The sequence below is a fragment of the Tamandua tetradactyla genome, chromosome 8 (assembly GCF_023851605.1).
Source record: "Tamandua tetradactyla isolate mTamTet1 chromosome 8, mTamTet1.pri, whole genome shotgun sequence".
NCBI lineage: Eukaryota > Metazoa > Chordata > Mammalia > Pilosa > Myrmecophagidae > Tamandua > Tamandua tetradactyla.
In genome coordinates, this window is record NC_135334.1 from 5,816,944 (window position 1) to 5,843,978 (window position 27,035).

The following is a 27,035-nucleotide window of genomic DNA, read 5'->3' on the forward strand; positions in this document are numbered from 1 at the left end:
TGTAGTCACCTTTACCAGAGATCTTTATTTCTTTATGTGACTTAGATCTACCATCTAGTTTCCTTTCCTTTCAACCTGAAAAATTTCCTTTTCTTCATGTGGTTTAAATCTACCATCTAGTTTCTTTTTCTTTCAACCTGAAAATTTCCCTTTAGCATTGTTTGCTGGACAGATATGGTAGTGATAAATTCCCTTAGTTTTTATTTATCTTGGAATGTTTTAATCTCATCCACATTTTTTGAAAGACAACTTCATCAGATATAAATTCTTGATGGGCAACTTTTTCTTTCAGCACTTTTAATATGTCATTCCTCTGCTTTCTTGCCCCCCATTATTTCTGATAAGAAATACGTGTTTAATCTGATTGAGGCATTGCTTCTTTCCTGTGGCTTTCAGGATTCTTTTCTCTGTGTTTGGAATTCAACAGTTTGATTATAATGTCTCAGTGTGGATCTCTGAGTTTATCCTCTTTGGAGTTCATTGAGCTTCCTGTGTGCATATATTCACATCTTTCATAAAATTCAAGGATTTTTCAGCCATTATTTTTTCCAATATTCTTTCTGCCCTTTTTTCTTCCTCTGGAATTCTCAAAATTCTCAAGTGTATTGGTACACTTGATGGTGTCTCATAGTTCTCTTAATCTCTGTTCACTTTTCTTCATTCCTTTTTATTTATGCTCCTTAGACTAGATAACTTCAATTGTTCTATATTCAAGTTCACTGCTTCTTTCTTCTACCAGCTTCAATCAGCTGTTGAATCCTTCTAGGAATTTTTAAATTTCAGTTACTGTGGTCTTTGGCTCCAGAATTCTATGACCTCATCTTCAACAGGGATTATTTATCCCTTATGAGTCTCCTGGGTTATCAAGTATGTTACAGAATGGCTTTGTATTTGCATCTGTTTGGCACACAAAGGATTTCACTGTCAGGGATCAGATTTTTGTGCTAATAGGTCTTCTGCAGGTTTCCCATGAACAAAAATAGGGTAAATTCAGATTCAAAATCTGAACAGAGTCAGAAATGCATTTCTTTGCTACTTCTCTGGAATTTTCCAGTTCCCCTTTCACTGAAAGGCAGCTCTACCAGAGTCCTAGCTTTATTCAGGGGTATCGATTTCAGTTTTCTGCATTGTTCTACCTTAAGGTTGCATCTTTTATTCTTACAAGAGTGTTAGAAGCCCATCCCCTAGCCTCTGGAGTATATATCCTGCTTTAAAACTTCCCTGGCAGATGCTGTAGGTTTATAGAACTGACTTTTCATTGCTTCTCTGCTTTTCATATCTAAGCATCTCATTCACCTGTTTTCACAGTGGAGGAGGGGAGGTGTTGGGTCATTCATTCTACCATGATGCTCAAACTGGCAGTTTCCCTGCATTGATATCTGATTTATATCTCTTACTCCTTGGTTCTCCCATTTTCTTCCAGGAATCTTATTCTGTTTAGTCTATGGTGCCATCCTATCCAGCCTAAAATCCATGGTAAACCATTCAATTTCTCTATTTCCCACAGCCTAACATTGTTGACCTCCTTTATTTTGTTTCACCCATCTTGCAAACATTTCAGGTTAAATCCATCCATTCACCACCTTTTTATACCATACCTATAAAAAGCATAGTGTATGTTACAGGCATGGGTTCTAGAGTAAAATAAAGCTGAATCTGAATCCAGCACTGCCATTTACCAGATGGTAAACATTGGGCAAGTCATTTAAATTATCTAAGCCTTCATTTTCTCTCCAGTTGAATGTAGGTAATAGTATCTATTTTGGTTTGATAAAGTTGCTGGAATGCAATATACCAGAAATGGGTTGCCTTTTTCAAAAGGGATTTATTAGGTTACAAATTTACTGTTCTAAGGCTATGAAAATGTCCAAATTAAGTCATCAAGAGAGAGATATTTTCTTTGAGAAAAGGCTGCTGGCATCTGGGGTTCCTCTGTCACATGGGAAGGCACATGGCAATGTCTCCTTGTCTTTTTTGTCCTGGGCTTCTATTTCAATGACATTTCCTAGGGCCGCTGTAACAAAGTGCCACAAACCTAGTGGCTTAAAATAACGGAAATTTATTGTCTCAGTTCTGAAGGCCAGATTTGAAGTCAAGGTATTGGGAGGACCATGCTACCTCTACAATCTGTAGGGAATAATCAATTCCATGACTTCTCTCCCTGCTTCTGGTGATGACCTGTGAACAAGCCATCACATTCTCTGCCTCAGTTGTCACATCGTGTTTGCCTGTTTTGAAACTTCCTCTACTTGTAAAGAAACCAGTCATATTGGATTAAGGGTCTACCCTACTCCACATGACCTCATTTTAATCTGAATAATACCATGTGTAAGTACCCTATTCCAAATAAATTCTTATTCTGAGGTACTAGGGTTTAGGAATTCAATGTATATATTTTTTATTGATAGATATAATATTTTCACATACCATTTAATCATCCAAAGTGTATAATCAGTGGTTCACAATATCATCATAGCTGTGCATTTATCATCATAATCAACTTCTGTTTTCTTTTTTTGTGAAAAATATCATATATACAAAAAAAGCAATAAATTTCAAAGCACATCACAACAATTAGTTGTAGAACATATTTTAGAGTATGGTATGGATTACAATTCCACAATTCTAGGTTTTTACTTCTAGCTGCACTAAGATACTGGAGATTAAAAGAAATATCAATATAATGATTCAGCAATCATACTCATTTGTTAAACCCTACCTTCTCTTTATAACTCCACCATCACCTTTGATCTTTCTCCCATGCTTTAGTGGTATTTGTCCATTTGTGCCAGTTTGAAGCTATTGTGCACCCCAGAAAAGCCATTTCTTAACTCTTTTGGTCAGGATGTTATTGTTGATCCCACAGTGCCAGGGCCAGGCTCATCCCTAGGAGTCATCTCCCACATGGCAGAGACTTTTACCCCTGGATGTCATGTCCCACATAGGGGGGAGGGCAATGGTTTCACTTGCAGAGTTGGGCTTAGAAAGAGAGAGGCCACATCTGAGCAACAAAAGAGGTCCTCCAGAAGTAATCCTTAGACATACCTATAGGTAGGCTAAGCTTCTCCTCTGCATACATAAGCTTCAAAAGAGCAAGCTTCAAGATCAAGGGCTTGGCCCATTGTTTTGGGTGTCCCTAATGTTTGACACAGTATCAGGGGTTTCCCTAGTGGTAAAGTTTAATAGCTCTATATTTTCTCTCCTATCCCTCAAGGGATTTTGCTAATACTTTTTGTTTTTCACATGGACAGGCACCGGAAATTGAACCCGGCTCTCTGGCATGGGAGGCGAGAACTCTGCCATTATGCCACCATTGCTCACCCTGCCAATACTTTTTAATTATCTGCTTAATATACTCTGGGAGATATCCAGGCATTTCATTAAGTTATACAGGATTAAAGGTCCTTATTCTTATTCTGAGCTCCCTGTGTTTGGATTGTTTAAATGATCTATGCAAACAGATTGGGTTAGAATATGTCCTGCAGAAAATCTTGGTTCTGTACAAAATAAACCTTTCATCCTTTGTTCTCAAAGAGTAGATGAAGTTCTAAAATACAATGTCTTCCTTACCCCTGTATTCTGAATTACCTTAATCCTGACCTGATCAGCTTTGTTCTTACCTCTAAATAACATATATGTTTTACACATATATGAAACAGTTTCTCAAAATCTAAAAATAACAATTACCACTCTGGACTAAATGTGACTGCTATAAGAATTTACAATCTAGGTCCCTTTTTTCTTATAAGTATTTTCTAAATGAAAACATACAATGTTTGTTTTCTTGTTTCTGGCTTATTTTGCCTTACACAATGTCCCACAGTTCATTCACAACTTTGCATGCCTCATAACTTCATTCCTTTTTGTAGCAGCACAATATTCAATCATATGTAATCACCATCATTCTCCAATCTACTTCTCAGCTGGTGCATATTTCAGCCACCTCCATTCATCGGGCATCATGTACAATGTTTAACATCAAAAGTCCACCAACACTCTCAATTTCAGATAATTTCATTGTTCCCAAGAGAAAGATAACCAATAAACATGCCTTCACCAGATAGAAAATCCAAATCTCCCCTTAACTCTTATCCCACCCCTCATTATTTTCTCCCAGTGTTGCTGTGGTACTGCTGATGTTTTCTCATTAAACATAGCCCATAGAATGCAATGGCAGTTCCCCCATACCCAAAATTTATACATCAATGTCTCTTTTTGAGGGACACATTCAACTGATAACAATCCTGTATTGTATCAAATTTGGTCATTCATCTCATGAAATTTTTTTGAGTACATAGTACATGCCAGCCAGTGTTCTAGGTCCTGGGGATACATAAAGAACAAAAATCCCTTCCTTATATAGCTTATATTCTATAGGGAAGAGAAACACAATAAAATAATAAGTCAATTGTATTATGCGTTAGAAAGTGATAAGTGCAATGGAAAAAAGTAAAATGTTGGCAGGGATATAATTTCAAATTATGTCATCAGAAAAGTTCTCACTGAGAAGAGAGCATCTGTGTAAACGTGGCCAGTGAGTGAGAAAATAGCAAGTGTAGGGCCCAGATATATAAACATGCCTGGTATGTTTGAGAAAAAGAAGGGGCCAGAGGAAGAACAGTGAGACAAGGAGAGAGATATAGGAGGTAGAAGTCAGAGAACTAATGAGTGACAAGATCATATAGGACCTTGTAGACCATTACAGAGCTTTGCCTTATACTCTGAATGAGATGGAAAGCCTTTGATGTGTTCAAGTTAGGAGTGACATGAGGTAACTTATATTTTGAAGGTTTCACTCTGCTTCTATGTTAAGAATGACTGTAGAGAGGCAAGAGCAGAAGTGGGAGACTAGTTAGGAGGTTGTTGAAATAATCTAGGCAAAAGATGTTGGTGACTTGCATCAAGGCAGTAGCAGTAGAAGTGGTAAGAAATGACTGCAGATGTATGTATTTTGAAGGAAGTGACAACAGTATTTGTTAATGGATTGGATGTGAGCTGGGAGAAAAATAGAGGAATCAAAGATGATTGTGAGATTTTTTGTCCTGACCCGCAGGACAGTCAACGGGGTCCGCCACCTGCTGAGGGAAGAATGGCTATGGGACAGAGAGACACAAGAAGGACAGCAAGACAGGATTCTGATCAAGCTGCAAATTTTATTAACCAAGCCAGGTGTATATATACCGGCTTGGGGAGGGAGTAGGGTATGTAGGGCATTATGATAGGAGGGAGTTCGCGCCGGCGGGGAGGACTGGTTAGATAATTGGTGGGGAATTCGCGCCGGCGGGAAGGTCCCGGCGGGAACCTATTTCCGTGAAGAACCTTGTTGTACTATATAGATGCCATTGCATTAGCCGGGGTGGCCATGTTGGCTCAATCGCTATCTTAGGTTAGCCTCTGGTCCCCAACAATTTTTGCTTAAGCAACTAGAAGGATAGAGATCCCATCAAATTGGTTAAGAAAGACTGAGAGGAAGAGGGTTTGATTGTGGAGATGAGCAATGTTCAGGAATAGTTTCAGACATAATAAACGTAAGGTACTGTTATGGGTTGAATTGTGTCTCCAATAAAGAAATGTTGAAGTCTTAATCTACGATACCTGTGAACGTGACCTTATTTGGCAGACATAATCTAGTTAAGATGAAATCATAATGAATTAAAGTGGGTCCAAACCCATTTAGTTGGTATCCTTGTAGGAAGGAAAGAGACACAGACTCACATGGAGATGGCCATGTGAAAATGGAAGCAGAGAATGTAGTGATGCATCTACAAGTCAAGGAATGCCAAAGATTGCTGGTAAACCACCAGAAGTTAGGAGAGGCGAGGAAGGATTCTCCCCTATTCGTTTCAGGAGGAGTGTGGCCTTGATGACAACTAGATTTCAGACTTCTAACCTCCAGAATTATAAGAGAATAGATTTCTGTTGTTTTAAGCCGCTGAGTTTGTGGTTATTTATTACAGAAGCCCTTAAAACAGGTGCCCAAATAGAGATATCAAGTAAATAGTTGGAGGTTAAAGTTCAGGGAAGATGTCCAGGCCGGAGATATAAAATTTGGGAGTTGTCAGCATATTTAAAACCATGAGACAGTATGAAATTTACCAATAGAATAAGAGCAGATAGAAAAGAGAATGGGTCCAAGGACTAAGGAGAGAACATTGAGTAGGGACTGGCAAAGAAGACTAAGTAGAAGTATCTAGTGAAGTGGGAGGAAACTGGAAGTGTGTGGTGGTGTCCTAGATGTCAAGTGAATAAAATATTTCAAAGAGGAGGCGATGATCAACTCAGTCCAATGCTGCTGATGAGTAACATAGAAAATTGACTATTGGCCATAACAACATGGAAGTAACTGGTGTCAAAAACAATTTGGGTAGAGTAGTGGGAGTGAAAGCCTAACTGGCAAGGATTCAAAAGAGAATTGAAAGGGAAGAACTGGAAATAACATAGACAAATCTTTCAGGGAGTTTTTTATAAAGGGAGGTGATAAGTAGGGCAGTAGCAGGAGTGGAGAAAGTGGTCAAGAGAAGATTTTGTTCTAAGGGAGAAATTACAAGATGTTTATGCCAATTGGAATAATACAGGAAAGGGGGAAAATGGTAATGCAGAACAGAGAGAGGAGAGTAGCTAAAGCATTTTGATTTGTTAATGCTGCCAGAGTGCAATATGCCAGAAATAGGTTGACTTTTATAAAAGGAATTTATTAAGTTGCAAGTTTACAGTTCTAAGGCCATAAAAATGTCCAAACTAAAGCATCCAAAGAAAGATACCTTAACTCAAGAAAGGCTGATGGATCCAGACCACCTCTGTCAGCTGAGAAGTCACATGCCAGGTGTCCACTGGGGTCTTTGGCTTCTAATTTCAAACAGCTTCCCGGGAGGTGATTTCTTTCTGTATTTCCAAATGTCTGGGTCTCCTATTGTCTCTCTCTTCATCCCTGAAGCTTTTTCCAAAATAGTTCCACTTAAAGGACTCCAGTAAGCAACCTCACCTGAACACATCTCCATGGAAACCACCTAATCAAAAGGTCCCACCCACAATTAGGTGGGCAGAGCTCCATGAAACATTGTTTTTCTGGGGTACATAAAAAGCAGTGTCACTGAATTAGCAAGAAAAGGTGGAACTAATGTCAAGTGGCAGTGTTGGCCTTTGCTAGTAGCAAAGAAAGGGACAGTTTCTGGAGGACATAGAGGAGGGAGCATAAGATTTTCAACTATACTAAAAGGAGGGAAGATACAGTACATGGGTACATACACCACCAAGTGGATGAGTAAATGTGGTAATAAAGAGTTTGTCAGAATTCTCTTTTGAGTGCTTTAATTTTCTCTCTGAAACAGGTAGGATAGCCATGGTGGTGGGTAGAATGATCATCTTGAAAGATATTAACATCTGAATCCCTGGAACCTGTGAACATGTTACCTTCCTTGGAAAAAGAGAATTTGCAGATGTGAGTAAGGGTAAAGATCTTCCCCCCCACCTCCGGGACAATAGGTTCTTTTTTCTTTTAATTTTTTAATTAATTAAAAAAAATTTAAATATGACAACAAAGAAACACAAACATTCTTAACATATGATCATTCCATTCTACATATTTAATCAGTAATTCACAATATCATCACATAGTTGCATATTCATCATCATGATCATTTCTTAGAACATTTGCATCAATTCAGAAAAAGAAATAAAAAGACAACAGAAAAAAATTCATACATATCATACCCCTTACCCCTCCTTTCTTTTTTTTTTTATTAACGGAAAGAAAAAAAAAGAAATTAACACAACATTTAGAAATCATACCATTCTACATATGCACTCAGTAATTCTTAACATCATCACATAGATACATGATCATCGTTTCTTAGTACATTTGCATCGGTTTAGAGGAACTAGCAACACAACAGAAAAAGATATAAAATGTTAATATAGAGAAAAGAAATAAAAGTAGTAATAATAGTAAAACAAACAAACAAACAAACAAACAAAAAACCCTATAGCTCAGATGCAGCTTCATTCAGTGTTTTAACATGATTAATTTACAATTAGGTATTATTGTGCTGTCCATTTTTGAGTTTTTATATCTAGTCCTGTTGCACAGTCTGTATCCCTTCAGCTTCAATTACCCATTGTCTTATCCTGTTTCTAACTCCTGCTGGACTCTGTTACCAATGACATATTTCAAGTTTATTCTCGAATGTCCATTCACATCAGTGGGACCATACAGTATTTGTCCTTTAGTTTTTGGCTGGACTCACTCAGCATAACGTTCTCTAGGTTCATCCATGTTACCACATGTTTCATAAGTTTATCCTGTCTTAAAGCTGCATAATATTCCATCGTACGTATGTACCACAGTTTGTTTAGCCATTCTTCTGTTGATGGACATTTTGGCTGTTTCCATCTCTTTGCAATTGTAAATAACGCTGCTATAAACATTGGTGTGCAAATGTCTGTTTGTGTCTTTGCCCTTAAGTCCTTTGAGTAGATACCTAGCAATGGTATTGCTGGGTCGTATGGCAATTCTATATTCAGCTTTTTGAGGAACCACCAAACTGCCTTCCACAGTGGTTGCACCATTTGACATTCCCACCAACAGTGGATAAGTGTGCCTCTTTCTCCGCATACCTTTCTTTTTTTTTAATTTATTTATTTTTTATTTATGATACATAACCACATACAAGCACAAACATTCTTATCATATGATCATTCTGTTCTTGTTATATAATCAATACTCACACTATCATCACATAGTTGTATATTCATCATCATGATCATTTCCTAGAACATCTGCATCAATTCAGAAAAAGCAATAAAAAGAAGACAGAAAAAAATTCGTACATACCATACCCCTTACCCTTCCTCTTCACCGATCACCAGCATTTCAATATACTAAATTTATTTTAATATCTGTTCCCCCTATTATTTATTTATTTTTGATTCATATGTTTTACTTGTCCACTGATAAGGGAGACAAAAAAAGCATCAGACATAGGGCTCTCACAACCACACAGTCACACTGTGACAGCCATATTATCGTACAATTATCTTCAAGAAACATAGCCACCAGAGCACAGCTCCACATATTCAGGCAGTTCCCTCCAGCCTCTCCATTACAACTTGACTATCAAGGTGAAATCTATTTAATGCATAAGAATAACCTCCAGGATAACCTCTCAACTCTGTTTGGAATCGCTCAGCCACTGATACTTTATTTTGCCTCATTTTTCTCTTCCCCCTTTCGGTTGAGAAGATTTTCTCAATCCCTCGGTGCTGAGTCCCAGCTCATTCTAGGATTTCTGTCCCATGTTGCCAGGAAGGTCCACACCCCTGGGAGTCATGTCCCATATAGAGATGGGGAGGGCAGTGAGTTTGCTTGTCATGTTGACTGAGAGAGAGAGGCCACATCTGAGCAACAGGAGAGGTTCTCTTGGGGGTGACTCTTAGGCCTAATTTTAAGTAGGCTTAGCGTATTCTTTGTGGGATTAAGTTTCATATGAACAAACCCCAAGACTGGAGGCTCGGCCTATTGCTTTGGCTGTCCACACTGCTTGTGAGAATATCAAGAATTCTCCACTTGGGGAAATTGAATTTTCCCCCTTTCTCACCATTCCCCCTAGGGCACTCTGCAACTACTTCCCTATTCACTGTTCAAATCGCTCTGAGATTTATTTGGGCATCACTCTGGACAAACCTACAAAATCTCATGCCCTACTCAAGGTTCCAAGTAATATGGTGTTCTATTAAGGGTAAAGATCTTGATATGGGGAGATGATGCCAGGCTACTTTGGTGGGCCCAATCTAATCACATGAATCCTTAAAAGTGAAAGAGGAGAATGCAATACCAATCCATGGTACAACATACAAGAACTTTGAAAATATTATGCTAAGTAAAAAGAAGCCAGTAAAAATAGATCACATATTGGATGACTCCATTCATACGAAACATCCAGAACAGACAAATCCATAGAGATAAACAGTAGATCTTATGATCTACTTCACTGACCTTAGCAAAACATGTAAAATTTCTGGACCAGTGAACACAATAGGCTGCTTTTCATTTCCTTCCTTTCTTTTAATTGTGGATATCCTGTTTGCCTTTCATTATTTTATATTTGTTGTACTCTATAAGTGCAACATATACACAATTAACTCATAAGACTTCAAATGGGCTTGAGAGAGAGCAAGAAGCAAAACTATCATTTCACTCATTGAGTGAATACTTGGAGCAGCGGAAGACAGAAGGCATGGATCCGTCTTCCCTCAGATGAACTCTGTCCATAGCATGAGAATCTAGCAGTCTAAGTACAATTCTAGCATCCTCAAAAGCAAATCAACTGCTTCTTCCAGTGCTCAATAGAAAAAAATGTGCAATCTGTTCCAACACTGGAGGGGAAACCCACTGGGTTGGACTGATTGACAAACAGTATGTCAATCACCAACACAATTCATAAATATAACATATTGTGCTTCATGGGTGATTGAAGAGATCTTCAAAAGTGATTTTGACTATACATGGTTTTGTATTTATAACATGTACTTGTATTATTTAAGAATTTTCCATTTATTATAGAAAATAAGATTAACAAAAAATAAGGAAGATAGCTGAAACTGAGTATAGAGAAAAATGGCATGTGAAGCGTGTTAGAGAGATGTAAAAATAAGTAGAGCTTATATGTTCTGAACTAGATAGGAAGAGAAGGAAAAATCCAGTACACCAAATATTCATGATTCACTTAAATATATATGAGGCAAGCTGAGCATTCAATATTTATGAGGTCTTAATATGATATCATGCTGACCCCACTTGTCCTCTGCCTGAGAAAAGCAAATGAAACTCACAGCTACACATCAGGCTAATGACATACCAGCTATTGGTCAGGCATACTTGCCCCTGTGTCTTTATAGACAATGTTCCATGCACTTTCAGTCTGTTGTTCACCCTTGCTCAAAACTCAATTCTAAACCTCATCAAAGAGGAATGCTAAAATAGCAGAATAAAAACAAATATGAACGTTGAGTAATTCAGATTCAGGTCATCTGACTCTTCCACCTTATTTGGACCATATCCAAAATGTGTTAAATTACCCCACTATTTTCTCCTTACATTTTTCTCTGTGTTTTAATTCTTTTTTATAATATATGTCATTTCCATTTTATGATGGAGTGCTGCTGTGCATGCCCAACTTTATGACCTGGTGGGTCAGACAACACCCAGCTCATGATAGGCACCTCAGGTCTCATGGTAACTTGGTGGCCGAAGGGTTAAGCCTTAGGTCTCCACTAAGGCCCAGTAGCAGGCCAAAAGCTGTTTCTCAAAAGGAGAGTGGTTATCTGCAGCAGATTGTAAGGCTTTGCTCCAAAATCCTAAGGGTCTGTCTTGCGATTCTCCTATAGGGGCCTGCCAAAGATTCCAAACAGCATCTCTATTTGCCCCTGACATGTACAGCATCATCGGATCTGCTGAATCATATGGCCCAAGTGGCAGAGCAGCTTGTATAGCAGCCTGGACCTGCCACAGAGCTTCCTCTTGTTCAGGGCCCCACTCAAAATTAGCAGCTTTTCTGGTCACTCAATAAACATGTCGGAGCAGCACACCCAAATGAGGAATATGTTGTAGCCAAAATCCAGAGAGATCAACTGGGAATTGTGGCTCTTTTTTTGGTTGTAGGAGGGGCCAGATGCAGTAACTTATCCTTCACCTTAGAAGGGATATCTTGACATGCTCCACACCACTGGACACCTAGAAATTTCACTGAGGTAGAAATCCCCTGTGTTTTTATTGGATCTATCTCCCATCCTCTAACAAGCACATACCTTACCAATAAGTCTAGAGTAGTTGCTACTTCTTGCTTGCTAGGTCCAATCAACATGATATCATCAATATAATGAACCAGTGTGATGTCTTGTGGGAGGGAGAAACGATCTAGGTCACTGCAGACAAGATTATGACATAGGGCTGGAGAGTTGATATACCCATGAGGTAGGACAGTGAAAGTATATTGCTGACCTTGCCAGCTGAAAGCAAACTTTCTGGTGGTCTTTACTAATAGCTATTGAGAAAAAAGCATTTGCCAGATCAATAGCTGCATACCAGGTACCAAGGGATGTATTGATTTGCTCAAGCAATGATAACACATCTGGAACAGCAGCTGCAATTGGAGTTACCTCCTGGTTAAGCTTATGATAATCCATTGTCATCCTCCAAGATCCATCTGTCTTCTGCACAGGCCAAATAGGAGAGTTGAGTGGGGATGTGGTGGGAATCACTACCCTTGCATCCTTCAAGTCCTTAATAGTGGCAGTAATCTCTGCAATCCCTCCAGAAATCTGGCATTGCTTCTGATTTACTATTTTGCTAGGTAAGGGCAGATATAGTGGCTTCCACTTGGCTTTTCCCACCATAATAGCCCTCACTGCATGAGTTAGAGAGCCAATATGGGGATTCTGCCAGTTGCTTAGTATGTCCAGTCCAATTATGCATTCTGGAACTGGGAAAATAACTACAGAATGGGTCCAGGGCCCCACTGGACCCACTGTGAGACAGACCTGAGCTAAAACTCCATCAATCACCTGACCTCCATAAGCCCCCACTCTGACTGCTGGACCAGAGTGACGTTTTGGGTTCCCTGGAATTAATGTCACTTCTAAACCAGTGTCTAATAATCCCTGAAATATCTGATCATTTCCTTTTCCTCAATGCAGTTACCCTGGTAAAAGGCCGTTGGTCTCCTTGGGGAAGGCTTGGAGGAAGATTAACAGTATAGATTTGTGGCAGTGTAACAGTGTTCCCCCCCAAAGGGACCTGGCCTCCCCTTCATTCAAGGGGCTCTGGGTCTGTAAACTGTTTCAAGCCTGGAAATTGATTAAGGGGCCATGACTGTGCGTTTTGTAATTTAAGTTAGACTTCTGTTCACTTGACCTAGAACTCTTTTGTTTATAGAGCTCAAACAAGAATTTAGTAGACTACCCATCTATTGTATTTCTAGGTACCCCATGATTTACCAGCCAATACCATAAATCTCTGCAAGTCAGATTATTTTCACTCCTGCTTTGAGTTTGCTGTCTATTATAATAGCCACGTCTACCCTGTCTTTGGCGATTAAGTGCTGCCGCCTAGCTTCTGTCAACTCGGAATCTGGTCATCCCCATTGTGTTCAAGGATTCCAGCTCAGTAACAGCAGTTTCCACAGTAATATCTGACCTACAGAGAAGTGCAACTACAGAGCTCTTCAGGGATGATGGCACTAGTCTCACAAATTTATTTCTCACTCTTCTGGTAAAAGGTGCATCCTCCGGATATTCCTGGGGTGTAAGAGCAGGCTTTGGATGATGAATCTACTCTAACATTTCAATCTCTCTAAGCCTCTGGATCCCCTCATCTACATTACACCAGGACAGTTCTGGCATTTCAAACTCAGGTAATGTCAGCCACCTTTTGATCCATGTTTCATTCAACCATCCAAACAAACCACCTTTTCTAACCCCTCGAGCTACAACATTAAATGCAGAATCTCTACTTAGTGGGCCCATATCAACAAATTCAGCCTGATCCAGCCTTATATTCCTCCCTCCATTATCCCATACCCTTAAAATCCATTGCCACACATATTCCCCTTATTTGTGTCCATATAAATTGGAAAACTCACACAATTCTTTTGGAGTATAATGTACCTCCTCATGTGTGATACTTTGTACCTCACCTTTAAGGGACTGTTGGGACTTTAGTCTAGCTATAGGTCTGGAAGAAATGAGGGGTGGTGGGGGTGGGTCATGAAAAGAATTAGAAATATCTTCCAAACCATTTGTTTCAGGGCATTCATTTGCAGTTTCATCTGGTGAAACAGGATTACTCACTCTAGGGCTAATCCCTTCAGATGGAGGTTGGGTAGACAACTCCCCAAGGCAGACTGGAGGTGGGGTGGCTATGTCCTCCAGGCAGACTATTACAGGGTTATCTAGAGAAGACTCAGCATGACCTAGGGTTTCAACCTCTCCAACGACATCATTATCTATCCATATGTTGCCGTCCCATTTTTCAGGGTCCCACTCCTTTCCAATCAATGCCCTCACTTTAACGGCAGATAAAATGCAAGATTGAGATTTCAGTTTATGTTGTAAAGTTCCTACTCTAACAGTAGGATTCTGAGTCTGATTTTCAGACATCTGAAGTCTACGGCTAAAGGAAATAAGATTTTCCTTCAGGATGCTCACAGAAACGTCTACATCTGTCAGATTTAAGCTTCTCATTTGAATCCTTAAGCCCATCCCTTTCACTCATTAATCTATACAGTATATCTAACAACAACCAGCCAACATCTCTATACTTACTATGTCCATAAAACTCTGTAAAGATGTCAAAACCATTATCCCTCAGAGCCTGGCTTCATACAAGTGAAGCATTAGAAGAATCGAATGGTGATATTTTGACTATCTGTTTTGCCAACTCACTCCATAGATTGGCAATCTCATTCTGATTATGGGAATCAGAGTCCTTTAGTGCCTTTGAGTCCAGTCAGTTTAGAAAACCATTCATAAAAACACACTTTTTAAGACTCTGTTTCTTAAGAACCACTCCTGGTACCAAGTTGTATTAGTTAGAGTTCTCTAGGGAAACAGAATCAACAGGAATTATTCATAAATACAAAATTTATAAAAGTGTCTCACATAACTGTGGGAATGTGGAGTACAAAATCTGTAGGGCAGGCTGTGAAACTGACGATTCTGATAGAGGTTCTGGATGAACTCCACAGGAGAGGCTCACTGGCCAAAGCAGGAAGAGAACCTTCTCTTCTGAATCCTCCTTAAAAGGCACTCAGTGATTAGATTAAGCATCACTCATTAACGGAGACACTCCCTTTAGCTGATTACAAGTGGAATCAGCTGTGGATGTAGCCAATATGATCATGATTTAATTCTATGAAATGTCCTTACAGCAAAAGACAGGCCTGCACTTGCCCAACCAGACAAACAGGTACGACCACCTGGCCAAGTTGATACGTGAACCTGACCATGACACTGGTCCTGTCTTTGAATTGTTTCACACTGATGGAAGGCAAAGTATCTTGGTTTGTCAGGCTGCTACAACTGGTTGGCTTAAACAACAGGAATTTACTGGTTCACAGTTTTGAAGGCTAGAAGTCCAAAATCAAGGTGTTGGCAAGCCACACCTTCTCTGAAAACTGTAGCATTCTCATGGTGGCTTGTTGACAATCAATCAATCTCTATCACATGGCAATCTATCCCTTTCTCTCTCCTGTGGGTTGTACTTCTGGGTCCCAATTTCCCTTGCTTATAAGGACTCCACTTATATGGATTAAGACCCATCCTGATTCAATTTGCCCTCATCTAAATAGGATCTTTGAAGTTCCCACTTACAAATGAGTCCACACCCAAAGGACCAGGGGTTAGCATTTAATATGTCTTTTGTGGGCGACTGTTTGTTGTAGCCCAGGGCCTGGACCCCCCTACATGGCCTATAACAAACCTGCTTTAGCCTAGAAGGGAAGAACATAACCACGGATGGAAAAACAGCATTGATTGTATCTTAGTCTTAAACATTAATCTTAGTAAAACATCAGGTCTTAGTCCCCTTTAATGATTATACTAGATATCCAAAGTCCTTTTACTGCATGGAATGTCTTTGTTCTAAAATCATGTATTATTCCTTGCACCCACCCCAACCCTGTTCCTTGCTTAGCACTAAACTTCCAGACCAGCTGCCACTGGAGAACCTCTCCTCCAATAAATCTATGTCTACTTCTGTACCTGGCATGTTTCTCACGTGCTGTGGATGAACTTGGTCTGGGCCCAAACACAACTCAATCTACTACACAGGGTATCTGTTATTCTATATGGTGTAGTTGCATTGTGTTGCTCAACTGGGTAGAGGATGAAATAGAAACACCAGAAGTGCAAATTGAGGGTAGGAAAGAGTTTAATTTTTGCATGTGTCCGCACACACACACGTGTGTATGTACACACATGGGCTGGGAATATGAGTCTCCTGTATGGCAGGCGAACATTATATCACTGAACCACATCCATGCGCCTGAGATTAATCTTTTAAATATAGTTGGAGCGATATGATAATTGAGCAAGGCTGGTACATGTGGCATGAGAAACTCTCTGCCTTTGGAATTGCTCAAGTCAAACAAGGTTCTTTCTCATGAGGAGAAAACATTCTTTCTCTGGAAGAAGTTTTGGACTAAATAAGTTTCCATTCAGCTTTAATAGTTAACCCTGAGAAAGTGCCATCTTTTTCTGAATTTGGTCCCCAAACAGCTACAGTTGAAATAAACCTGTTTGACTGGAATTTGAATTCCTCCAAATCATCCACAATAGGTTAATAATTAAAGGTTCCTCATACTATCTACCTTTGTATCACCTGTGTTCAGAATTCTGGTTTCACAAACTCCTCCCAGGAGTATTATTTAACCTATGCCAAAGAAAGGTGAATCTATTCCAGCAGCCCAACAGCAAGTCTCTACTAGCTGGTAAAAGAAAAGGTAGAACGCAGCAGGCAGAAGCCCCAGAAACCGACCCTGCCCAAAGCCAAAACAGAGACATGGCTACCTGCAATAATCTTTGTATATTTTCTCACACCCTCTCCAAGCATCTAACATTGTTTGGGCCCTTGAGGGCTCCACAATTAAGGATGAATTGAATCTCCAGATCTGGGCGTGGAGTGAGAGTAGGACACCAATTTCAAAAGAAAAAGGAAAAAAGAAAAGTACTAAAGGGAGGAACCAAGTGAAGAGATGTGCCAGTTTGAAGCTTTTATGTACCCCAGAAAAGCCCTGTCCTTTAGTCCTCATTCAGTATTGCTGGGTGGAATACTTTTTGATTGTTTCCATTTGTGGGTGGTAACGTTTGATTAGATGGTTTCCATGGAGATGCGTCTCCACCTATTCAAGATGGGGTTGCTTACCAGAGCCCTTTAAGAGGGAACCATTTTGGAAAAAGCTTAAGAGCCACCAGAACCAACAGAGCCCCTGCAGCCAAAGACCTTTGGAGATAAGAAGGAAGACACCCCTGGGGGTGTTCCTGAAACAAGAAGCCAGGAGAGAAAGCTAGCAGCTTTTAAAACTAAAAGAGGAGATGAGAGAATACACTAAGGATGTAAAGAAGGATTTTATAAAAGCTTAACAGTAGCTAATTTTTCTTGCTTAATTTAGCTATTTACATATATTTTAGCTTCTGAATGATAGAAATATCCAGCAAAAGCATTTGTGTCATTTTATATTCACTGCTATGCATTTGGTGTGAGTTAAGAATTGTAAAGAAAAGAGTTATGGGCCCCATCAGGCTAAGAAAAACAACCCGGGACTTCCCAGAGGCGGTCATCTGCTTCTTGCAACAGTGTTGGTTATCTGCTTCTTGCATGAAGCAGCTCCTGTGACTCATGCTTGAAAAATGTTTGTTATCTGCTTCTTGCAAAAATGTTTATCTGCTTCTTGCAAAAGTGTTTGTTATCTACTTCTTGCATGAAGCAGCACCTGTGACCCATGCTCGACCCTCACCCCCCTCCTCCTACCCCTTAAAAGCTTCCCCAAACCCAGGCTCGGGGCTCTCTGTTCCTGCGCGTTCAGTGAGCCCCACGCATGTGTGGTAAATAAACCCCTTTGGGTGTTGCATGAGAGAACGTCTCTTGGAGTCCTCCTTTGCGTGGCAAAACTCTCGAATTCTTACAATGTGATGGTATTGTGAGCCATTGGTCTTACACTATGGATGGATTGTATGTGCGTGAAGATTTCTCAATAAAATTTTTTTTAAAAAATCATGTAATTCCTACAGTATTGTGCAAGTCTTGACGCTGCCAGAAGGCTGTCCTGATTAATAAGACACAGAAATCCTGTGTATAAAATTCAGAACTATTTAACATTATTTAAACCGGCGATTTGCATTTAAGAAACTATAGGGTCAATACCTAGAGGCCGATCTTCTGCATTTCATTAAAATTGAGTTACTGGTTCATTTCTCTCCTTGGGCAACTCATTCCAGCCGTAAAGTAAAATCAGGAGGATAAAAGAACAAACCTCCCAGTAAAAAAGAAAAAAGTAAACATAAAATGCTAATATTAGTACAATGATTATTATCATTAAAAAACAAAAACAAAACTCAGAACACAAATGCCTGGACCTAAATCGGACCTTTCTGATTTTCCTCGTTTGTGAAATGGGAATAATAAAGATGATCGTGGGAATAACAATTAAATTCATGTATCAGTGTTGTTGTGAAGACTAATTAACATCCTAGTTATTTGAAAACTTGATGGAAACGTAAAGGAGGATACAATTAGCAGGTTTTAAAAGTTGTCTTTATTTCTCAAGCAGATTTCAAATGTTACGATTAGGGTGTTAGGGTACCTGGTTGCTAGTCTCTCACACTGAGAATTAATGCGAAATGTCGACAAGTGTTTCAGAAGAGTAATTCACTCGGACTTCAGAACGTCAACCCACTTGGAACAAAGCACTTGAGAGAGAAATCTTTCTGTTTAAAGGCTGGAAGCTGGGGAAAACAAAAGATGCAAATGAAGACAGCCCGGGGCGCGTCTGGCTACCAGGATCCCACCCTCGCACTGCCTCGAGGGTCCGGGCAGGCGCCCTCCCCCTGGGCGTCTCGGCGGGGCAGCCGGGACGGTCCTTTTCATCGTCGGGTCCTGGCCCGGAGGGGCCGGCCAGATGGGGGAAAGTTCGGATCCAGGGACTGGGGAGTCTGAACATGGTACACGCTCCCCGAGTCCTCCCCAAGCAGTACCGCCACTTTGGGGTGCCCAGCAAATAAAGTGCCGGTGTCATCTGAGGATGAGGCGCGGTGGCGGAAGGCATGGGGGCAAGCCAGTTCTCGGACCCCTCTCCCGGCTGCGGGGTCGCCTCTGCACGGCAGCGTTTCCCTAGGAGAGGCTTGACCTCCCCGGTGGGTCCGGGCTGTGCTGTTCCGGGTTCAGCCCCGCAGCAAAAACCACTGGAAGAAACCGGCCTTTCTTTGCTTAATTCATAGGGAAGAAGTGCGAGCTGCGTGCAGAACGCCGAAAAAGGCGGATCTTACCAAGTGGAAAGCAAATTGAGCGGAGGCGGGACGAGTTGGGGGGCGCTCCTACGGCACGTGGAAACCCATGTGCGCGCGCACCCGGGCAAACACACCGCCCGCGTCCCGGCTCCGCCAGCGAGGCCTGACAGGCAGCCCTTCTGCGCCTGCGCGATAAGTCCGTGCGGCCGCCCCGCCCCGCCCCTCCAGCCAGCCCCGCCGCCGGCGCACAGCATTGTGGGACACAAACAAAGTGCCCCCCAAGCCGGCTGGAGGGAGCCGGGCGGTAGCAGCGGCGGCGCAGGGCCCGCACGAGCGGCGGCGGCTCCCCCTCCCCAACCTCCCCTCCCCTCCCCTCTCTCCCCTCCCCCCCTCCCCACCCCGCCCCGCCGGGACCACGCGAGCCGTCGCCGCGCTCCCTGCGGCCACCCGCCCCCACGGCCGCCGGTCGCGGCCCCCTGGGCCCTCGCTCCGCCCCTTGGGCCCGCCGGCCGCCGGGGCTGCGCGGCCACCCTCCGCCGCGCGCACTCCCCGCGGGGACGCGCTGGGCGTCCCCGCCGCCATGCCCCAGCACCAGGCCGCGCACGGGCCTCGGCGCGGCGGCCCGAGATAGGGCCTCGGCCCCCGGGGGGGACCAGGAGCCAGCCGCGCGCCCCGCCCTCCCCCGGGCCGCCGCCGCCGCCCGGGCCTGGCGGGAGGAGGAGCAGCAGCAGTAGGCCTCCGGGCCTGGCACCGCCGCCGCAGGTAACGGGAGGGCAGGCGAGCGCGGATGGCCGGCCTCTCTCGGCGCTCGGTCCCTCGGGCGCGCCCTCGGCAGGGCTGACACTGCGCGGGCGCTGTAGGGACCGGGGAGCCTTGTCTGTCACCCCCCCCCCCCCTCCACGCGCACACAGAGACTCTCCACGATGGCCTCTAACCCTTGAGGCAGGAAACTGGTCTTAGCCCACGCGGTTCGGGGGAAATTATCCCGATCTTCAGTCTGCGCACCCTGATCCAAAGGTTACCGCCGCTCACCTGGGGGGATTTTTAGGTGGGAGCCCTTGACCCGACTCCCCCCACCCCCACTCTGCCACGCTCCTTGTCTGGTATTGGAAAGAGGCTGGCACTTTTTTGTTGTTGTTTGTTTGTTTTAATCACACCTTTTTTTCCTGCTGTACCTGAAGATCATCCTCCATCTAGTCATTTTACTGCCGGCCTAACCAGAGCAAGGGGTTTCCTGCGTTTCGTGAAGTGACAAGTAACGTTAGAAATGATGAAATTGCATCCGTGTGAGTTCTATGAACTCACCGGAATTTAATCCAAATTTAGTCGAAAACCCAATAAATGTGTACTTTATTGGAATGGATCTATTCAATGAAGACAGCGACTTAAAATTTTTCAACAAGGGCGTAGATGTGCGTTGGAGTCAGGAAAACATTCTTTAACTTCACTTTTCTTAGTGTTTTCTTCGTATGTAGGCTACTACCAAAAGCAAACTACACAATTTGAAGCAAATACTTTATGTAGGTGACGAGTTTTATAATTTTCCTTTTTGTCTAGGGTATCAGTTGAAATTCTGAGATTTAAAAAAGTTATATGAATCTTCATATCCCGTATTATTTTACTTTAACTTCCGGTGGTTTAATACTACTTTTTTTTTTTTCTTAACATGGGCTGAGGCACCGGGAATCGAACCCGGGGTCTGCGGTGTGGCAGGCGAGAATTCTGCCTGCTGAGCCACTTGGACCGCCCAGTACTTAATTTTACCTTAAATGTGGTTTCTTTATCTTGGAATGTGAAAATAATGAAAGGAATGTTTTCCTTTATTCTTGTAGTTTATGATGATTGCAGTCATTATGGAAATTGTTTACTTGTATGCAACGTTGTGCTAGGCATTTTACTATGGAATCTTATTTCTCAGAGCAAGCTAATGAAGAAGGTATTACATTTTATAGATGAGACAAAAACAGTGATGTTAAGTAACTTGTTTTAGGCCACACAACTAATAAGTGAAAGAGATGAAATTTAAACCCAGAAATAATTTCAGTGTAGATAGGTGCACTTTCTACTGTATCTCCTAATAGGAGTTACAGGTATCTCCTAATAGAGTTAGAATGTTTTTAAGTTTATTATGAAAATTTTCAGCTGTACGAAGGCAGGAAAAAACATGCAATTATTACCCACCATCAACATTGAGGAGTACCGTTTTTGCTGCATTGTTCCCCCCTTCTTCTGTGTGTGTAACCATTTGAAAGTAAGTTGCAAACATCATGACACTTATATTTCAGCATGCATTTCCAAAAAGTAAAGATGTTCTCTGACCCCAGTATCATTACCACATCTATCAACATTAAGATTCCAATCCCTATCCAAATTTCCTCATAGCAAAAAGTTTGTCTCCTGGCTGGATTCAGTTGAAATTCATGCGCTGTATCTGGTCTCTTTTTAAAAAGAACATACTCACTCCCCACTGTTGAGTTTTTGTTTTGTTTTGTTTTTCCTTCTCGGACATCTGAGATCAAAGCAGTTGACTTTTGAATATTGTGGCATTCCCACGTTCTAGAATTATTTCCTCATAGTATCACTTAACTTTTTCCTTTATCCTCTGAATTTGTGTTAGCTGGAAGTTAATCAACGAAGACTTGATTAGCTTGAAGTAAACTTTTTGGGGGCAAGAATTTTTATAGGTGATGCTATTTACTTTGCATTACGTGATTTCATCTGTCTTTATTGAAGTGGTGACTGCCAGATATCTCCATTATCTAATCACCCTGGTGTGATTAGTGTGTAATAATGACACCAAGCCCATAATCCGTTTATAGCTACCTTTTGTTCAATGATTTGAGTACCCTCAGTTATTTTATTGGAGATTCTCTGTAGGAGAATTTTCTTTTCTCCTTTCCTTCAATACCTGGGCATATACTAAAGGTCTTCCTGAAATGCAGGTTAAATGTTTAACTTCTTCCCTTTCATCATCAAAATTCAGAGTCAAGACCAGGGTAATAGTCAACCTCTGATGGTGGCAAACAAAAATTTTTTTTGGTGGAGGGGGCGGGGGGTGTTCATATCACTATGTGAAAGGCAAACTCGCCAGAAATAAGTTGGGAACAAAGGAATTCAGGCAGAGGCTTTATTTCAGAAGAAACAGGGCCGCCGAGGCAGTGGGCAGTGGGCAGTGGGCAGTGGCAGCGTTTCAAGAGAGAAACAGCTGCCCCGGAGGTGTCAGGAGATAGGGTTTTCATGGGTTGGGGTTAGGGTGTTGGGGCAAAGGTTAGGCAGGTTCTTATTGGCTAGTTTTCAGAAACAGGGGGCTAAGTTTGGAGTTGTCAGCTTTCCACTGGTAAAGCTTAAAATTTAAGCGCTGCTTTAGGCATGCAAGGTTGTAAATGTCGGAGGGTGGATATTGAGTAAGGAGAGTTTACTGCAAGAATGAATATGCCAGAGGGTGGAGGTTGAGTAATGTGAGGTTATCGCAAGAGGGCGACTGCTGGAGGGTGAAGGAGATGCGGGCTGGTGTGAATCGGGGTGAGAGAGGCTTTCTGAAATATTTGCCAGGGGTAGGTCATGTTATAGGGGAAGGGGTCCTGTCCTCCAGGCCTAACACTGTAGACACAAGGATTTTAATTTCTTTATTAATTGTTTTATAGCCATTTGCAGTCTTGGTTCTTTTTGATGATTAAATTGCACCTAATTTTGCTGGAAGAACCCTTTTAGGCTAGCACATGTCCACTTCTCTACTCTCCATCAGCTTTGCAGTGCTTTCTGGCACAAAGTGTCCCAGGCTTGCCTTGTACTTTCTTTGCACCTGATATGGGATGGACTGTTTATCCAAGGAGTCCTGGTTCTTTTTAGTGAGAAAAAGGTATATAGAAATCACACACTGAATGTTTAGCGTATTCATTGCTGCTAGTGTCCTGGCTTCTAGGCCCTTTCTGAGGAGAGAACTAGATGTTTTTTTCTTTGTTTAATCATGAGTTCATAGTGATATAGCCAAATCAAATTGGACATGGTAGTTTTTTTCTTCTTTGATTCATATGTGTATCTTTTGTTGTAAGTGAAAATCTTGATACCTAATAAAAATTAACATACTTATTTGCTTTATCCTGTCTGCATGATACTATTTCAAAATTATAATGCCCTTTTACTGCTGTGAAACAGAAATAGAGTGGAGTTTGATTTCTTTGCATTTATTTGGATCTTTTGAATGTATTCCAGGAAGGATGTATAATCAGAGTACTATGTTCACAAGTCACTTGAAATGCTTCTCTCTTGGTTTTATTACCAATTTGATACACAGGTTCATTGGTTTCATTTTTTTTTAGGTCTTTTTTTAAACTTTGTTTTTGAAAATAAATGTATACATGATGGAAAGTAAGAAAAATGTTTTAAAAGTATGCTTAAAGAAGTCTCAACCAAATTAGTTTTTTAAAATTAAGCATTCTTTACCTTTTCCATACTCCTTTTAATGTCTGTTATGTTCTTATGTCTCTTAAGTACAAAATGATTAGCAGTGGACAAGATGTGTCACTTGGTGTGATGTAGGGGTACTTTTAAATTTTGTTACTGGATTCTGATTCTTCTGGCAAAGAAAACAGTAATTTTTAGAGTTTAGCAGAGAAATAGATTTCAAGCTTGCTTCTGCATGTCATATTTTAAAATAACAAACTACTTTAAAACTAGAGCTTTAGCTTTTACTTGAAAATCATGTCTTTGAAGAAACAGATAGTTGGTAAAGGTTTCATGGCTCTATCTCCTTATAGGCCACGTGACAAAACCGGTGTACATATGCCGGCTACCAAAGGCATTTGGGCATATCATTAGTGAAGACAACACATTTGTATTGGATATACTTTGATGGGAATTCATAGTTGTGTGGTCTTAAATATCTTGTTCAAGTTAGGTTTTAAGAGGGAGCAATGGTTGTCTAAAGTAGGAGGAGCATAAAGAGGTAATTTATCAGCACCCTATCAACCAGATGCTGAGAAAGTAAAAGATAGACCCACAGTTTGTTCTCCTCTGTTTACGGCCACTACTTTTGGTAATAAGGGGAGCATTTGTTTTCCTCCTGTAGTAGAGTGGGAAGATGGAGAGTGTAGGTGCTTTGGACCCATTTGCCCTCCTTCTGTCTTTAATCCCAGTAAAATAGACTACCCAGATGATGAGAACACATTCAGTGCTGAGAGAAATGCTTTTCTAAAGTTTCTTTAGCATGTTCAAGTAAACGGACTGGCTTAGTACATTGTTGATCATTGCTAAGATTTTTGAGCCTTTTCTTCAAGCTAGCACTGTGCTAAACATTGTATTCATCATCTCATTTAAGTATCACGTGAACCCTATCATATGATTATTATCATATTTTTCAAGTGAGGAGACTCATATTTACAGTGCTAAATGTCTTGCCTGGGGTGACACAGCTAGTAAGTGCCAGACCCAGGTTTCAAACTCAAGTCTGTCTTCAGAGTTAGCTTTTAACTGCTCTGCCACACTCCACAATTAAATTTAACAAGTCATTGACAGCTATATAAAAACCAATAACATGCTATATTCTCCATGTCTACAGTGATCCTCTTGAACTTTTACTAAGTCATCTTAACCTTGGGAAGGATAAACTCTTTGAAACTGAAAATGGTCAAGCATCAAAGATTATTATTGTAAAGGGGTTTTCTTAGGAGACTCCTTCCAGCTATAACTTTTTTTTTTAATCCTTTAGATATTACATCTAACAAATACAGTTTTCTTTTTCTCTGTGGTTTCCTAACATTTTGTAGACTGCTGTTGAGTATATTCTTTACGTAAACTTTATGGGGTGTTTTTATTTTAAATGCCACAACATTCATGACTGAAACAGATAGCTTGAATACTCCTCAGGATGGTTGTTTGAAATCTGTCTCCTGTTGAGCTAAGCCACATTCATTTTTTTTTTTGCTGTGCATATTAGAAATACTTTACCCCATTTTAGGCAATGAACTGAAAATCTTTAGCTTCTTAGTCATAGGATCTAAAATAGTATATGTGCCTTTAAAAATATGAAGATTCATTGGATTAATATTACATTCTTGCTTGAAGGCCACAGTGAATATTACATTAGTTTCTTCACTAAACATTGTTAGTGTGGTTGCCAAAGTTGATCATGACCAGGGCATTTGTATATAACTGGACCTGAAGGAAAAAGCCTTGTTTTGGATGTGGTGGTATTGCTTTGTTTTACAAGAATGAAAATTGGGGGATAAAGGTTCTAGTAATGCCTCCCTCTTCTTGGAGATCTTCCTTATTTCCACATGGAATACTCTTCCATTTTAATAGTTGTCTTGTACACCTCACAGAAATGTGAAAATTACAAATGCTTGATACCCAATCTGTTTGCAGTCTCAGTATTGTTACTTCAAGATATTGCTATCCTTTGAAAAGTATTAAATGGTGAATGTTTCTTTATGTTGAAGTGATCTGATATTAACTGGGTTTAATAGTTTTTGATGTGTTCAACATAACTACAAACGTCTTGGGGTGGCAAGTAACCAAACCTGAATTTCTGGAATCATTTGGTTGTGGAACTCTTTACCTCTCACCTTCCAAAACAACTTTAGAAAATTCCTTTTCAAAATTATTTTCTTTTACTCAGATCTTAACTCGTTGAGTATCTAATCCTCACCTACTCTTGACAAGCAAGCATCAGTGTTGCACATTGTTAATTTATTTATGCTATTAAACTGCTAAAATTAGGATATTCTTTGGCCCAATCAAAATAAAGCGTGAGTTTCAGACTTACTAATTTTTAAAGTATTTTTTTCCTGATTTTTTTTTTAATTAGAGAAGTTATAGGTTTACAGAACAATCATGCATAAAATACAGGATTCCCATATACTACCCTCTTATTAACACCTTGCACTGGTGTGATACATTTGTCACAATTTATAAAAGCACATTTTTATAATTGTACTATAACTGAAGTACATGGTTTAACTTAGGGTTTAACCCTAAGTTAACCCTGTGTTGTGCAGTTTCATGTATTTTCCTTTTTCTGTTTTTATTCTAATGACATATATATAACATTAAAGTTCCCCTTTTAACTAGAAATATATAATTGTGTTGTTAATTACATTCACAATGTTCTGCCACCATCACCATCATCCAAATAGAAACTCTACATTTTAAACCTTTACTCCCTATTCCCTGCTCCCAGCCCATCCCCTGGTAACTGGTATTTTATTTCTCACTATGAGTTTGCTTATTCTAATCATTTCATATCTGTGAGATCATACAATATTTGACCTTTTGTCTCTGGCTTATTTCACTTAACATGATGTCTTCATGGTTTATCCATGTTGTCGCGTGTATCAGAACTTCATTCCTTTTTACAGCCAAATGATATCCCATTGTATGTAAATACCACATTTTGCTTATCAGTCATCTGTTGATATGCGGTTGGGTCGTTTCCATGTTTTGGTAGTTGTGAATATTGCAGCTATGAACATCAGTGTGCAAATATCTGTTTGAGTCCCTGCTTTCAGTGCTCATGGATATATATCTAGGAGTGCAATAGTCAGATCATGTGGTAATTCTGTGCTTAACCTTCTGTGGAACTGCCAAACTGTCTTCCACAGTGGCTGCACAATTGTAAATTCCTACCAGCAATAAATGAGTGTTCCTCTTTCTCCACATCCCCCCCACACTTGTAATTTTCTGTTTGGTTTTTTTAATAGCAGCCATTCTAGTGGGTGTGAAATGATATCCTTTGTGCTTTTGATTTGCATTTCGTTAATGGCTGATGATATTGAGCATCTTTTCATGTGCTCTTTTGCCATTTGTATATCTTCTTTGGAGAAATATCTAGTCCAGTCTTTTGCCTATTTTGTAATTGGGTTGTTTGTCTTTTTGTTGTGGAGCTGGAGGATATTTTCTCCCGTTGTTTAGGTTGTCATTTTACTTTTATGATAAAGTTCTGTAAGGCACAAAAGCTTTTAATTTTAATGACGTCTCTTTTACCTATTTTTTTTTTTTCTTTTGTTGATTGTGCTTTGGCTGTAAAGTCTAAGAAACCATTG

The 27,035-nt window shown here is 40.6% G+C and overlaps 1 protein-coding gene across 4 annotated transcripts in view; it reads left to right on the forward strand.

Moving 5' to 3' along the window:
- The first annotated feature begins 19,673 nt into the window (after positions 1–19,673).
- ZBTB44 (zinc finger and BTB domain containing 44) overlaps positions 19,674–27,035 on the forward strand; it is a 117,356-nt gene continuing 109,994 nt past the window's right edge. For all 4 annotated transcript variants that reach the window (XM_077112419.1, XM_077112421.1, XM_077112422.1 and 1 more), the window contains exon 1: positions 19,674–19,758. The gene's annotated coding sequence lies outside the window, so the exon portion shown is untranslated. The remainder of the gene's footprint in view (positions 19,759–27,035) is intronic.